This window comes from Astatotilapia calliptera, chromosome 3, assembly GCF_964374335.1.
Source record: "Astatotilapia calliptera chromosome 3, fAstCal68.1, whole genome shotgun sequence".
In the NCBI taxonomy this organism is placed as follows: domain Eukaryota; kingdom Metazoa; phylum Chordata; class Actinopteri; order Cichliformes; family Cichlidae; genus Astatotilapia; species Astatotilapia calliptera.
This window is the reverse complement of record NC_137424.1, coordinates 23,691,939-23,706,410: the sequence shown is the minus strand read 5'-3', so window position 1 is coordinate 23,706,410 and position 14,472 is coordinate 23,691,939. Positions and strand designations below refer to the sequence as shown.

Genomic DNA, 14,472 nt, shown 5'->3' with positions numbered 1-14,472 from the left:
GCTGGCTGAGGCCACTTACACCACACCAGGGCCTGTGGCTGCTGGCTGAGGCCACTTACACCACACCAGTGCCTGTGGCTGCTGGCTGAGGCCACTTACACCACACCAGGGCATTAGTTGCTATTGAGGCCCCTTACACCACACCAGGGCCTGTGGCACTGGCTGAGGCCACTTACACCACACCAGGGCCTGTGGCTGCTGGCTGAGGCCACATACACCACAACAGGGCATTAGTTGCAATTGAGGCCAATTACACCACACCAGGGTCTGTGGCTTTTGCTCAGGCCACTTACACCACACCAGGGCCTGTGGCACTGGCTGAGGCCACTTACACTACACCAGGGCCTGTGGCTCTGGCTGAGGCCACTTACACCACACCAGGGCCTGTGGCTGCTGGCTGAGGCCACTTACACCACACCAGGGCCTGTGGCTGCTGGCTGAGGCCACTTACACCACACCAGGGCCTGTGGCTGCTGGCTGAGGCCACTTACACCACACCAGGGCCTGTGGCTGCTTGTTGAGGGCACTTACACCACACCAGTGCCTGTGGCTGCTGGCTGAGGCCACTTACACCACACCAGGGCATTAGTTGCTATTGAGGCCCCTTACACCACACCAGGGCCTGTGGCACTGGCTGAGGCCACTTACACCACACCAGGGCCTGTGGCTGCTGGCTGAGGCCACTTACACCACACCAGGGCCTTAGTTGCTATTGAGGCCAATTACACCACACCAGGGCCTGTGGCTGCTGGCTGAGGCCACTTACACCACACCAGGGCCTGTGGCTGCTGGCTGAGGCCACTTACACCACACAAGGGCCTGTGGCTGCTGGCTGAGGCCACCTACACCACACCAGGGCCTGTGGCTTCTGGCTGAGGCCACTTACACCACACCAGGGCCTGTGGCTCTTGCTCAGGCCACTCATATCACACCAGACCCTGTGCTTCTGGCCGAGGCCATCTTCACCAAACCTGGCCCTGTGCTGCTTGCTGTGGCCATGTACAACACACCAGGCCCTGTGCTGGTTCCTGAGGCCATCTTCAACAATCCAGGGCCTGTGCTGTTAGATAAATGCTAAACTGAGCCTTTGGGTTAGGGTATTATGCAAAAATGCAGGTATGGTTAAAGGATTGTCTTCGTAACTTCAGGTACTTGCCACCTAATCAGTTGAATCCATAAATTGAGACATTGTGCTGGGGCCAGCAGCTTACGGCCATACCACCCTGAGCACGCCCGACCTCGTCTGATCTCGGAAGCTAAGCAGGGCTGGACTTGGTTAGTACTTGGATGGGAGACCGCCTGGGAATACCTGGTGCTGTAAGCATTTCATTTTCATGTCACTGAACCACTTTTGATCCAGAGAAGGGGTGTATTAAAAGACCAAAAGCAGCTGCCCATTAATGAGGGCACATTAACGACATTGCTTTTGGCTGTTTTCCAATGTCTTGTGCTGCTAGCTGATGCCACCTACACCACACCAGGGCCTGAGTGACCGGCTGGGGCCACTTACACCACATCAGGGCCTGTGGCTGCTGGCTGAGGCCACTTACACCACACCAGGGCCTGTGGCTGCTGGCTGAGGCCACTTACACCACACCAGGGCCTGTGGCTGCTGGCTGAGGCCACCTACACCACACCAGGGCCTTAGTTGCTATTGAGGCCAATTACACCACACCAGGGTCTGTGGCTCTTGCTCAAGCCACTTACACCACACCAGGGCCTGTGGCTGCTGGCTGAGGCCACTTACACCACACCAGGGCATTAGTTGCTATTGAGGCCACTGACACCACACCAGGGCCTGTGGCTGCTGGCTGAGGCCACTTACACCACACCAGGGCCTGTGGCTTCTGGCTGAGGCCACTTACACCACACCAGGGCCTGTGGCTCTTGCTCAGGCCACTCACATCACACCAGGCCCTGCGCTTCTGGCCGAGGCCATCTTCACCAAACCAGGCCCTGTGCTGCTAGCTGTGGCCATGTACAACACACCAGGCCCTGTGCTGGTTCCTGAGGCCATCTTCAACAATCCATGGCCTGTGCTGTTAGATAAATGCTAAACTGAGCCTTTGGGTTAGGGTATTATGCAAACATGCAGGTATGGTTAAAGGATTGTCTTCGTAACTTCAGGTACTTGCCACCTAATCAGTTGAATCCATAAATTGAGACATTGTGCTGGGGCCAGCAGCTTACGGCCATACCACCCTGAGCACGCCCGACCTCGTCTGATCTCGGAAGCTAAGCAGGGCTGGGCTTGGTTAGTACTTGGATGGGAGACTACCTGGGAATACCTGGTGCTGTAAGCCTTTCATTTTCATGTCATTGAACCGCTTTTGATCCAGAGAAGGGGTGTATTAAAAGACCAAAAGCAGCTGCCCATTAATGAGGGCACATTAACGACATTGCTTTTGGCTGTTTTCCAATGTCTTGTGCTGCTAGCTGATGCCACCGACACCACACCAGGGCCTGAGTGACCGGCTGGGGCCACTTACACCACATCAGGGCCTGTGGCTGCTGGCTGAGGCCACTTACACCACACCAGGGCCTGTGGCTGCTGGCTGAGGCCACTTACACCACACCAGGGCATTAGTTGCTATTGAGGCCAATTACACCACACCAGGGTCTGTGGCTCTTGCTCAGGCCACTTACACCACACCAGGGCCTGTGGCACTGGCTGAGGCCACTTACACCACACCAGGGCCTGTGGCTGCTGGCTGAGGCCACCTACACCACACCAGGGCATTAGTTGCTATTGAGGCCAATTACACCACACCAGGGTCTGTGACTCTTGCTCAGGCCACTTACACCACACCAGGGCCTGTGGCACTGGCTGAGGCCACTTACACCACACCAGGGCCTGTGGCTGCTGGCTGAGGCCACTTACACCACACCAGGGCCTGTGGCTGCTGGCTGAGGTCACTTACACCACACCAGGGCCTGTGGCTGCTGGCTGAGGGCACTTACACCACACCAGTGCCTGTGGCTTCTGGCTGAGGCCACTTACACCACACCAGGGCCTGTGGCTCTTGCTCAGGCCACTTACACCACACCAAGGCCTGTGGCTGCTGGCTGAGGCCACTTACACCACACCAGGGCCTGTGGCTCTTGCTCAGGCCACTTACACCACACCAGGGCCTGTGGCACTGGCTGAGGCCACTTACACCACACCAGGGCCTGTGGCTGCTGGCTGAGGCCACCTACACCACACCAGGGCATTAGTTGCTATTGAGGCCAATTACACCACACCAGGGTCTGTGACTCTTGCTCAGGCCACTTACACCACACCAAGGCCTGTGGCTGCTGGCTGAGGCCACTTACACCACACCAGGGCCTGTGGCTCTTGCTCAGGCCACTTACACCACACCAGGGCCTGTGGCACTGGCTGAGGTCACTTACACCACACCAGGGCCTGTGGCTGCTGGCTGAGGGCACTTACACCACACCAGTGCCTGTGGCTTCTGGCTGAGGCCACTTACACCACACCAGGGCCTGTGGCTGCTGGCTCAGGCCACTTACACCACACCAGGGCCTGTGGCTGCTGGCTGAGGCCACTTACACCACACCAGGGCCTGTGGCTGCTGGCTGAGGTCACTTACACCACACCAGGGCCTGTGGCTGCTGGCTGAGGCCACTTACACCACACCAGTGCCTGTGGCTGCTGGCTGAGGCCACTTACACCACACCAGGGCATTAGTTGCTATTGAGGCCCCTTACACCACACCAGGGCCTGTGGCACTGGCTGAGGCCACTTACACCACACCAGGGCCTGTGGCTGCTGGCTGAGGCCACATACACCACAACAGGGCATTAGTTGCTATTGAGGCCAATTACACCACACCAGGGTCTGTGGCTCTTGCTCAGGCCACTTACACCACACCAGGGCCTGTGGCTGCTGGCTGAGGCCACTTACACCACACCAGGGCCTGTGGCTGCTGGCTGAGGCCACTTACACCACACCAGGGCATTAGTTGCTATTGAGGCCACTTACACCACACCAGGGCCTGTGGCTGCTGGCTGAGGCCACTTACACCACACCAGGGCATAAGTTGCTATTGAGGCCAATTACACCACACCAGGGTCTTTGGCTCTTGCTCAGGCCACTTACACCACACCAGGGCCTGTGGCACTGGCTGAGGTCACTTACACCACACCAGTGCCTGTGGCTGCTGGCTGAGGGCACTTACACCACACCAGTGCCTGTGGCTTCTGGCTGAGGCCACTTACACCACACCAGGGCCTGTGGCTGCTGGCTCAGGCCACTTACACCACACCAGGGCCTGTGGCTGCTGGCTGAGGCCACTTACACCACACCAGGGCCTGTGGCTGCTGGCTGAGGCCACTTACACCACACCAGTGCCTGTGGCTGCTGGCTGAGGCCACTTACACCACACCAGGGCATTAGTTGCTATTGAGGCCCCTTACACCACACCAGGGCCTGTGGCACTGGCTGAGGCCACTTACACCACACCAGGGCCTGTGGCTGCTGGCTGAGGCCACATACACCACAACAGGGCATTAGTTGCAATTGAGGCCAATTACACCACACCAGGGTCTGTGGCTTTTGCTCAGGCCACTTACACCACACCAGGGCCTGTGGCACTGGCTGAGGCCACTTACACTACACCAGGGCCTGTGGCTCTGGCTGAGGCCACTTACACCACACCAGGGCCTGTGGCTGCTGGCTGAGGCCACTTACACCACACCAGGGCCTGTGGCTGCTGGCTGAGGCCACTTACACCACACCAGGGCCTGTGGCTGCTGGCTGAGGCCACTTACACCACACCAGGGCCTGTGGCTGCTGGCTGAGGCCACTTACACCACACCAGTGCCTGTGGCTTCTGGCTGAGGCCACTTACACCACACCAGGGCCTGTGGCTCTTGCTCAGGCCACTCACATCACACCAGGCCCTGCGCTTCTGGCCGAGGCCATCTTCACCAAACCAGGCCCTGTGCTGCTAGCTGTGGCCATGTACAACACACCAGGCCCTGTGCTGGTTCCTGAGGCCATCTTCAACAATCCAGGGCCTGTGCTGTTAGATAAATGCTAAACTGAGCCCTTGGGTTAGGGTATTATGCAAACATGCAGGTATGGTTAAAGGATTGTCTTCGTAACTTCAGGTACTTGCCACCTAATCAGTTGAATCCATAAATTGAGACATTGTGCTGGGGCCAGCAGCTTACGGCCATACCACCCTGAGCATGCCCGACCTCGTCTGATCTCGGAAGCTAAGCAGGGCTGGGCTTGGTTAGTACTTGGATGGGAGACTACCTGGGAATACCTGGTGCTGTAAGCCTTTCATTTTCATGTCATTGAACCGCTTTTGATCCAGAGAAGGGGTGTATTAAAAGACCAAAAGCAGCTGCCCATTAATGAGGGCACATTAACGACATTGATTTTGGCTCTTTTCCAATGTCTTGTGCTGCTAGCTGATGCCACCTACACCACACCAGGGCCTGAGTGACCGGCTGGGGCCACTTACACCACATCAGGGCCTGTGGCTGCTGGCTGAGGCCACCTACACCACACCAGGGCATTAGTTGCTATTGAGGCCAATTACACCACACCAGGGTCTGTGACTCTTGCTCAGGCCACTTACACCACACCAGGGCCTGTGGCACTGGCTGAGGCCACTTACACCACACCAGGGCCTGTGGCTGCTGGCTGAGGCCACTTACACCACACCAGGGCCTGTGGCTGCTGGCTGAGGTCACTTACACCACACCAGGGCCTGTGGCTGCTGGCTGAGGGCACTTACACCACACCAGTGCCTGTGGCTTCTGGCTGAGGCCACTTACACCACACCAGGGCCTGTGGCTCTTGCTCAGGCCACTTACACCACACCAGGGCCTGTGGCTGCTGGCTGAGGCCACTTACACCACACCAGGGCCTGTGGCTCTTGCTCAGGCCACTTACACCACACCAGGGCCTGTGGCACTGGCTGAGGCCACTTACACCACACCAGGGCCTGTGGCTGCTGGCTGAGGCCACCTACACCACACCAGGGCATTAGTTGCTATTGAGGCCAATTACACCACACCAGGGTCTGTGACTCTTGCTCAGGCCACTTACACCACACCAGGGCCTGTGGCACTGGCTGAGGCCACTTACACCACACCAGGGCCTGTGGCTGCTAGCTGAGGCCACTTACACCACACCAGGGCCTGTGGCTGCTGGCTGAGGTCACTTACACCACACCAGGGCCTGTGGCTGCTGGCTGAGGGCACTTACACCACACCAGGGCCTGTGGCTTCTGGCTGAGGCCACTTACACCACACCAGGGCCTGTGGCTGCTGGCTCAGGCCACTTACACCACACCAGGGCCTGTGGCTGCTGGCTGAGGCCACTTACACCACACCAGGGCCTGTGGCTGCTGGCTGAGGCCACTTACACCACACCAGTGCCAGTGGCTGCTGGCTGAGGCCACTTACACCACACCAGGGCATTAGTTGCTATTGAGGCCCCTTACACCACACCAGGGCCTGTGGCACTGGCTGAGGCCACTTACACCACACCAGGGCCTGTGGCTGCTGGCTGAGGCCACCTACACCACACCAGGGCATTAGTTGCTATTGAGGCCAATTACACCACACCAGGGTCTGTGGCTCTTGCTCAGGCCACTTACACCACACCAGGGCCTGTGGCACTGGCTGAGGCCACTTACACTACACCAGGGCCTGTGGCTCTGGCTGAGGCCACTTACACCACACCAGGGCCTGTGGCTGCTGGCTGAGGCCACTTACACCACACCAGGGCCTGTGGCTGCTGGCTGAGGCCACTTACACCACACCAGGGCCTGTGGCTGCTGGCTGAGGCCACTTACACCACACCAGGGCCTGTGGCTGCTGGCTGAGGCCACTTACACCACACCAGTGCCTGTGGCTTCTGGCTGAGGCCACTTGCACCACACCAGGGCCTGTGGCTCTTGCTCAGGCCACTCACATCACACCAGGCCCTGCGCTTCTTGCCGAGGCCATCTTCACCAAACCAGGCCCTGTGCTTCTTGCTGTGGCCATGTACAACACACCAGGCCCTGTGCTGGTTCCTGAGGCCATCTTCAACAATCCAGGGCCTGTGCTGTTAGATAAATGCTAAACTGAGCCTTTGGGTTAGGGTATTATGCAAACATGCAGGTATGGTTAAAGGATTGTCTTCGTAACTTCAGGTACTTGCCACCTAATCAGTTGAATCCATAAATTGAGACATTGTGCTGGGGCCAGCAGCTTACGGCCATACCACCCTGAGCACGCCCGACCTCGTCTAATCTCGGAAGCTAAGCAGGGCTGGGCTTGGTTAGTACTTGGATGGGAGACTGCCTGGGAATACCTGGTGCTATAAGCCTTTCATTTTCATGTCATTGAACCGCTTTTGATCCAGAGAAGGGGTGTATTAAAAGACCAAAAGCAGCTGCCCATTAATGAGGGCACATTAACGACATTGCTTTTGGCTGTTTTCCAATGTCTTGTGCTGCTAGCTGATGCCACCTACACCACACCAGGGCCTGAGTGACCGGCTGGGGCCACTTACACCACATCAGGGCCTGTGGCTGCTGGCTGAGGCCACTTACACCACACCAGGGCCTGTGGCTGCGGGCTGAGGCCACTTACACCACACCAGGGCATTAGTTGCTATTGAGGCCAATTACACCACACCAGGGTCTGTGGCTCTTGCTCAGGCCACTTACACCACACCAGGGCCTGGGGCTGCTGGCTGAGGCCACTTACACCACACCAGGGCCTGTGGCTGCTGGCTGAGGCCACCTACACCACACCAGGGCATTAGTTGCTATTGAGGCCAATTACACCACACCAGGGTCTGTGACTCTTGCTCAGGCCACTTACACCACACCAGGGCCTGTGGCACTGGCTGAGGCCACTTACACCACACCAGGGCCTGTGGCTGCTGGCTGAGGCCACTTACACCACACCATGGCCTGTGGCTGCTGGCTGAGGCCACTTACACCACACCAGGGCCTGTGGCTGCTGGCTGAGGCCACTTACACCACACCAGGGCCTATGTCTGCTGGCTGAGGGCACTTACACCACAGCAGTGCCTGTGGCTGTTGGCTGAGGCCACTTACACCACACCAGGGCATTAGTTGCTATTGAGGCCCCTTACACCACACCAGGGCCTGTGGCACTGGCTGAGGCCACTTACACCACACCAGGGCCTGTGGCTGCTGGCTGAGGCCACCTACACCACACCAGGGCATTAGTTGCTATTGAGGCCAATTACACCACACCAGGGTCGGTGGCTCTTGCTCAGGCCACTTACACCACACCAGGGCCTGTGGCACTGGCTGAAGTCACTTACACCACACCAGGGCCTGTGGCTGCTGGCTGAGGCCACTTACACCACACCAGTGCCTGTGGCTTCTGGCTGAGGCCACTTACACCACACCACGGCCTTATTTGCTTCTGAGGCCACTTACACCACACCAGGGCCTGTGGCTCTGGATGAGGCCACTTACACCACACCAGGGCCTGTGGCTGCTGGCTGAGGCCACTTACACCACACCAGTGCCTGTGGCTTCTGGCTGAGGCGACTTACACCACACCAAGGCCTGTGGCTGCTGGCTGAGGCCACTTACACCACACCAGGGTCTGTGGCTCTTGCTCAGGCCACTTACACCACACCAGGGCCTGTGGCTCCTGGCTGAGGCCACATACACCACAATACGGCCTTATTTGCTTCTCAGGCCACTTACACCACACCAGGGCCTGTGGCTGCTGGCTGAGGCCACATACACCACACCAGGGCCTTAGTTGCTATTGAGGCCAATTACACCACACCAGGGCCTGTGGCTCTTGCTCAGGCCACTTACACCACACCAGGGCCTGTGGCTCTTGCTCAGGCCACTTACTCCACACCAGGGCCTGTGGCTCTTGCTCAGGCCACTTACACCACACCAGGGCCTGTGGCTCTTGCTCAGGCCACTCATATCACACCAGGCCCTGTGCTTCTGGCCGAGGCCATCTTCACCAAACCAGGCCCTGTGCTGCTAGCTGTGGCCATGTACAACACACCAGGCCCTGTTCTGGTTCCTGAGGCCATCTTCAACAATCCAGGGCCTGTGCTGTTGGATAAATGCTAAACTGAGCCTTTTGGTTAGGGTATTATGCAAACATGCGGGTATGGTTATAGGATTGTCTTCGTAACTCCAGGTACTTGCCACCTAATCACTTGAATCCATAAATTGAGACATTGTGCTGGGGCCAGCAGCTTACGGCCATACCACCCTGAGCACGCCCGACCTCGTCTGATCTCGGAAGCTAAGCAGGGCTGGGCTTGGTTAGTACTTGGATGGGAGACTTCCTTGGAATACCTGGTGCTGTAAGCCTTTCATTTTCATGTCATTGAACCGCTTTTGATCCAGAGAAGGGGTGTATTAAAAGACCAAAAGCAGCTGCCCATTAATGAGGGCACATTAACGACACTGCTTTTGGCTCTTTTCCAATGTCTTGTGCTGCTAGCTGATGCCACCTACACCACACCAGGGCCTGAGTGACCGGCTGGGGCCACTTACACCACATCAGGGCCTGTGGCTCTGGCTGAGGCCACTTACACCACACCAGGGCCTGTGGCTGCTGGCTGAGGCCACTTACACCACACCAGGGCCTGTGGCTGCTGGCTGAGGCCACCTACACCACACAAGGGCCTTAGTTGCTATTGAGGCCAATTACACCACATCAGGGTCTGTGGCTCTGGCTGAGGCCACTTACACCACACCAGGGCCTGTGGCTGCTAGCTGATGCCACCTACACAACACCAGGGCCTAAGTGACCGGCTGGGGCCACTTACACCACATCAGGGCCTGTGGCTCTGGCTGAGGCCACTTACACCACACCAAGGCCTGTGGCTGCTGGCTGAGGCCACCTACACCACACCAGGGCCTTAGTTGCTATTGAGGCCAATTACACCACACCAGGGTCTGTGGCTCTTGCTCAGGCCACTTACACCACACCAGGGCCTGTGGCTGCTGGCTGAGGCCACTTACACCACACAAGGGCCTGTGGCTGCTGGCTGAGGCCACCTACACCACACCAGGGCCTGTGGCTGCTGGCTGAGACCACTTACACCACACCAGGGCCTGTGGCTCTTGCTCAGGCCACTTACACCACACCAGGGCCTGTGGCTCTTGCTCAGGCCACTCATACCACACCAGGCCCTGTGCTTCTGGCCGAGGCCATCTTCACCAAACCAGGCCCTGTGCTTCTTGCTGTGGCCATGTACAACACACCAGGCCCTGTGCTTGTTCCTGAGGCCATCTTCAACAATCCAGGGCCTGTGCTGTTAGATAAATGCTAAACTGAGCCTTTGGGTTAGGGTATTATGCAAACATGCAGGTATGGTTAAAGGATTGTCTTCGTAACTTCAGGTACTTGCCACCTAATCAGTTGAATCCATAAATTGAGACATTGTGCTGGGGCCAGCAGCTTACGGCCATACCACCCTGAGCACGCCCGACCTCGTCTGATCTCGGAAGATAAGCATGGCTGGGCTTGGTTAGTACTTGGATGGGAGACTACCTGGGAATACCTGGTGCTGTAAGCCTTTCTTTTTCATGTCATTGAACCGCTTTTGATCCAGAGAAGGGGTGTATTAAAAGACCAAAAGAAGCTGCCCATTAATGAGGGCACATTAACGACACTGCTTTTGGCTGTTTTCCAATGTCTTGTGCTGCTAGCTGATGCCACCTACACCACACCAGGGCCTGAGTGACCGGCTGGGGCCACTTACACCACATCAGGGCCTGTGGCTGCTGGCTGAGGCCACTTACACCACACCAGGGCCTGTGGCTGCTGGCTGAGGCCACTTACACCACACCAGGGCATTAGTTGCTATTGAGGCCAATTACACCACACCAGGGTCTGTGGCTCTTGCTCAGGCCACTTACACCACACCAGGGCCTGTGGCACTGGCTGAGGCCACTTACACCACACCAGGGCCTGTGGCTGCTGGCTGAGGCCACTTACACCACACCAGGGCCTGTGGCTGCTGGATGAGGCGACTTACACCACACCAAGGCCTGTGGCTGCTGGCTGAGGCCACTTACACCACACCAGGGCCTTAGTTGCTATTGAGGCCACTTACACCACACCAGGGCCTGTGGCTGCTGGCTGTGGCCATGTACACCACACCAGGGCCTGTGGCTGCTGGCTGAGGCCACATACACCACACCAGGGCCTTAGTTGCTATTGAGGCCAATTACACCACACCAGGGCCTGTGGCACTGGCTGAGGCCACTTACACCACACCAGGGCCTGTGGCTGCTGGCTGAGGCCACTTACACCACACCAGGGCCTGTGGCTGCTGGCTGAGGCCACTTACACCACACCAGGGCCTGTGGCTCTTGCTCAGGCCACTCATATCACACCAGACCCTGTGCTTCTGGCCGAGGCCATCTTCACCCAACCAGGCCCTGTGCTGCTAGCTGTGGCCATGTACAACACACCAGGCCCTGTGCTGGTTCCAGAAGCCATCTTCAACAATCCAGGGCCTGTGCTGTTGGATAAATGCCAAACTGAGCCTTTGGGTTAGGGTATTATGCAAACATGCAGTTATGGTTATAGGATTGTCTTCGTAACTTCAGGTACTTGCCACCTAATCACTTGAATCCATAAATTGAGACATTGTGCTGGGGCCAGCAGCTTACGGCCATACCACCCTGAGCACGCCCGACCTCGTCTGATCTCGGAAGCTAAGCAGGGCTGGGCTTGGTTAGTACTTGGATGGGAGACTGCCTGGGAATACCTGGTGCTGTAAGCCTTTCATTTTCATGTCATTGAACTGCTTTTGATCCAGAGAAGGGGTGTATTAAAAGACCAAAAGCAGCTGCCCATTAATGAGGGCACATTAACGACACTGCTTTTGGCTTTTTTCCAATGTCTTGTGCTGCTAGCTGATGCCACCTACACCACACCAGGGCCTGAGTGACCGGCTGGGGCCACTTACACCACATCAGGGCCTGTGGCTCTGGCTGAGGCCACTTACACCACACCAGGGCCTGTGGCTGCTGGCTGAGGCCACTTACACCACACCAGGGCCTGTGGCTGCTGGCTGAGGCCACCTACACCACACCAGGGCATTAGTTGCTATTGAGGCCAATTACACCACACCAGGGTCTGTGGCTCTTGCTCAGGCCACTTACACCACACCAGGGCCTGTGGCACTGGCTGAGGCCACTTACACTACACCAGGGCCTGTGGTTCTGGCTGAGGCCACTTACACCACATCAGGGCCTGTGGCTGCTGGATGAGGCGACTTACACCACACCAAGGGCCTGTGGCTGCTGGCTGAGGCCACCCACACCACACCAGGGCCTGTGGCTGCTGGCTGAGGCCACTTACACCACACCAGGGCCTGTGGCTCTTGCTCAGGCCACTCATATCACACCAGACCCTGTGGCTCTGGCTGAGGCCACTTACACCACACCAGGGCCTGTGGCTCTGGCTGAGGCCACTTACACCACATCAGGGCCTGTGGCTGCTGGATGAGGCGACTTACACCACACCAAGGGCCTGTGGCTGCTGGCTGAGGCCACCTACACCACACCAGGGCCTGTGGCTGCTGGCTGAGGCCACTTACACCACACCAAGGGCCTGTGGCTGCTGGCTGAGGCCACATACACAACACCATGGCCTTTTTTGCTTCTGAGGCCACTTACACCACACCAGGGCCTGTGGCTGCTGGCTGAGGCCACATACACCACACCAGGGCCTTAGTTGCTATTGAGGCCAATTACACCACACCAGGGCCTGTTGCTCTTGCTCAGGCCACTTACACCACACCAGGGCCTGTGGCTCTTGCTCAGGCCACTTACTCCACACCAGGGCCTGTGGCTCTTGCTCAGGCCACTCATATCACACCAGGCCCTGTGCTTCTGGCCGAGGCCATCTTCACCAAACAAGGCCCTGTGCTGCTAGCTGTGGCCATGTACAACACACCAGGCCCTGTTCTGGTTCCTGAGGCCATCTTCAACAATCCAGGGCCTGTGCTGTTGGATAAATGCTAAACTGAGCCTTTGGGTTAGGGTATTATGCAAACATGCAGGTATGGTTATAGGATTGTCTTCGTAACTTCAGGTACTTGCCACCTAATCAGTTGAATCCATAAATTGAGACATTGTGCTGGGGCCAGCAGCTTACGGCCATACCACCCTGAGCACGCCCGACCTCGTCTGATCTCGGAAGCTAAGCAGGGCTGGGCTTGGTTAGTACTTGGATGGGAGACTTCCTTGGAATACCTAGTGCTGTAAGCCTTTCATTTTCATGTCATTGAACCGCTTTTGATCCAGAGAAGGGGTGTATTAAAAGACCAAAAGCAGCTGCCCATTAATGAGGGCACATTAACGACATTGCTTTTGGCTGTTTTCCAATGTCTTGTGCTGCTAGCTGATGCCACTTACACCACACCAGGGCCAGAGTGACCGGCTGGGGCCACTTACACCACATCAGGGCCTGTGGTTGCTGGCTGAGGCCACTTACACCACACCAGGGCCTGTGGCTGCTGGCTGAGGCCACTTACACCACACCAGGGCCTGTGGCTGCTGGCTGAGGCCACCTACACCACACCAGGGCATTAGTTGCTATTGAGGCCAATTACACCACACCAGGGTCTGTGGCTCTTGCTCAGGCCACTTACACCACACCAGGGCCTGTGGCACTGGCTGAGGCCACTTACACTACACCAGGGCCTGTGGTTCTGGCTGAGGCCACTTACACCACATCAGGGCCTGTGGCTGCTGGATGAGGCGACTTACACCACACCAAGGGCCTGTGGCTGCTGGCTGAGGCCACCCACACCACACCAGGGCCTGTGGCTGCTGGCTGAGGCCACTTACACCACACCAGGGCCTGTGGCTCTTGCTCAGGCCACTCATATCACACCAGACCCTGTGGCTCTGGCTGAGGCCACTTACACCACACCAGGGCCTGTGGCTCTGGCTGAGGCCACTTACACCACATCAGGGCCTGTGGCTGCTGGATGAGGCGACTTACACCACACCAAGGGCCTGTGGCTGCTGGCTGAGGCCACCTACACCACACCAGGGCCTGTGGCTGCTGGCTGAGGCCACTTACACCACACCAAGGGCCTGTGGCTGCTGGCTGAGGCCACATACACAACACCATGGCCTTTTTTGCTTCTGAGGCCACTTACACCACACCAGGGCCTGTGGCTGCTGGCTGAGGCCACATACACCACACCAGGGCCTTAGTTGCTATTGAGGCCAATTACACCACACCAGGGCCTGTTGCTCTTGCTCAGGCCACTTACACCACACCAGGGCCTGTGGCTCTTGCTCAGGCCACTTACTCCACACCAGGGCCTGTGGCTCTTGCTCAGGCCACTCATATCACACCAGGCCCTGTGCTTCTGGCCGAGGCCATCTTCACCAAACCAGGCCCTGTGCTGCTAGCTGTGGCCATGTACAACACACCAGGCCCTGTTCTGGTTCCTGAGGCCATCTTCAACAA

At 57.6% G+C, this 14,472-nt stretch overlaps 7 non-coding genes and 1 pseudogene across 7 annotated transcripts; all 8 read left to right on the top strand.

Moving 5' to 3' along the window:
* Positions 1-1,205: 1,205 nt before the first annotated feature.
* On the top strand, positions 1,206-1,324 carry LOC145426560 (5S ribosomal RNA). Its single transcript, XR_013907270.1, has one exon. It is a non-coding gene; the product is annotated as a 5S ribosomal RNA (ribosomal RNA).
* An 860-nt stretch (positions 1,325-2,184) lies between these two features.
* Positions 2,185-2,303, top strand: LOC145427722 (5S ribosomal RNA). Its single transcript, XR_013908264.1, has one exon. It is a non-coding gene; the product is annotated as a 5S ribosomal RNA (ribosomal RNA).
* Positions 2,304-5,172: 2,869 nt separating this feature from the next.
* On the top strand, positions 5,173-5,291 carry LOC145426680 (5S ribosomal RNA). Its single transcript, XR_013907391.1, has one exon. It is a non-coding gene; the product is annotated as a 5S ribosomal RNA (ribosomal RNA).
* A 1,926-nt stretch (positions 5,292-7,217) lies between these two features.
* LOC145427313 (5S ribosomal RNA) lies at positions 7,218-7,336 on the top strand (annotated as a pseudogene).
* A 1,880-nt stretch (positions 7,337-9,216) lies between these two features.
* LOC145426760 (5S ribosomal RNA) lies at positions 9,217-9,335 on the top strand. The gene has a single exon (XR_013907476.1). It is a non-coding gene; the product is annotated as a 5S ribosomal RNA (ribosomal RNA).
* Positions 9,336-10,430: 1,095 nt separating this feature from the next.
* On the top strand, positions 10,431-10,549 carry LOC145427075 (5S ribosomal RNA). Its single transcript, XR_013907799.1, has one exon. It is a non-coding gene; the product is annotated as a 5S ribosomal RNA (ribosomal RNA).
* Positions 10,550-11,645: 1,096 nt separating this feature from the next.
* LOC145426483 (5S ribosomal RNA) lies at positions 11,646-11,764 on the top strand. The gene has a single exon (XR_013907193.1). It is a non-coding gene; the product is annotated as a 5S ribosomal RNA (ribosomal RNA).
* A 1,373-nt stretch (positions 11,765-13,137) lies between these two features.
* Positions 13,138-13,256, top strand: LOC145426599 (5S ribosomal RNA). The gene has a single exon (XR_013907309.1). It is a non-coding gene; the product is annotated as a 5S ribosomal RNA (ribosomal RNA).
* Positions 13,257-14,472: the final 1,216 nt, after the last annotated feature.